The sequence below is a fragment of the Arachis hypogaea genome, chromosome 11 (genome assembly GCF_003086295.3).
Source record: "Arachis hypogaea cultivar Tifrunner chromosome 11, arahy.Tifrunner.gnm2.J5K5, whole genome shotgun sequence".
NCBI classification, from domain to species: Eukaryota; Viridiplantae; Streptophyta; class Magnoliopsida; order Fabales; family Fabaceae; genus Arachis; species Arachis hypogaea.
In genome coordinates this window covers 107,175,358-107,176,394 of record NC_092046.1, presented here as the reverse complement: position 1 = coordinate 107,176,394, position 1,037 = coordinate 107,175,358, and the positions used below count along the sequence as shown (strand labels likewise).

Here is a 1,037-nt window from a genome sequence, read left to right as displayed (position 1 = left end):
CTGAGTCAATATTTTATTCTGAGCTAATATGGCATTCAGAGTATCAATCTCAAGAACTCCTTTCTTCTGAGTCATCCCATTATTCACAGGATTTCTTTCAGAAATATACATGAACTGGTTATATGTAACCATTTCAATGAGTTCCTGGGCTTCTACAGGCATCTTCTTCAGATAAAGAGATCCACCAGCATAGTGATCTAATGACATCTTGGATAATTCAGACAGACCATCATAGAATATACATAGGATGCTCCATTCTGATAGCATGTCAGAAGGACACCTTCTGATCAATTGCTTGTATCTTTCCCAAGCTTCATAGAGGGATTCACCTTCCTTCTGTCTGAAGATTTGGACTTCCACTCTAAGCTTGCTCATCTTTTGAGGTGGAAAGAATTTGGCCAAGAAAGCATTGACCAACTTTTCCCAAGAGTTCAGGCTTTCCATAGGTTGTGAGTCCAACCATATCCTAGGTCTGTCTCTTACAGCAAAGGGGAAAAGCATAAGTTTGTAGACCTCAGGATTAACCCCATTGGTCTTAACAGTATCACAGATCTGCAAGAATTCAGCTAAGAACTGATGAGGATCTTCCAATGGAAGTCCATGAAACTTGCAATTCTACTGCATTAGAGAAACTAATTGAGGCTTAAGGTCAAAATTATTTGCTCCAATTGCAGGAATTGAGATACTTCTTCTAGAGAAGTCAGAAGTTGGTGCAGTAAAGTCACCAAGCATCTTCCTTGCATCTCCACTATTGTTGTTGTTTTCGGCTGCCATGTCTTCTTCTTTTTCGAAAATTCCTATTAGGTCCTCTCTAGAGTGTTGTGCTTTAGCTTCTCTTAGCTTCCTCTTTAGAGCCCTTTCAGGTTCAGGATCAGCTTCAACAAGAATGTTCTTATCCTTGTTCCTGCTCATATGAAAAAGAAGAGAACAGAAAAAAAAGAGGAATCCTCTGTCACAGTATATAGATTCCTTTATTTGAGTAGAAGAATAGAAGAATGAGGTAGAGATAGAATGGGAAGAATACGAACACAGAGAGA

The 1,037-nt window shown here is 39.1% G+C and overlaps 1 non-coding gene across 1 annotated transcript; it reads left to right on the top strand.

Moving 5' to 3' along the window:
- The first annotated feature begins 265 nt into the window (after positions 1 to 265).
- On the top strand, positions 266 to 369 carry LOC112725182 (small nucleolar RNA R71). Its single transcript, XR_003164306.1, has one exon. It is a non-coding gene; the product is annotated as a small nucleolar RNA R71 (small nucleolar RNA).
- Positions 370 to 1,037: the final 668 nt, after the last annotated feature.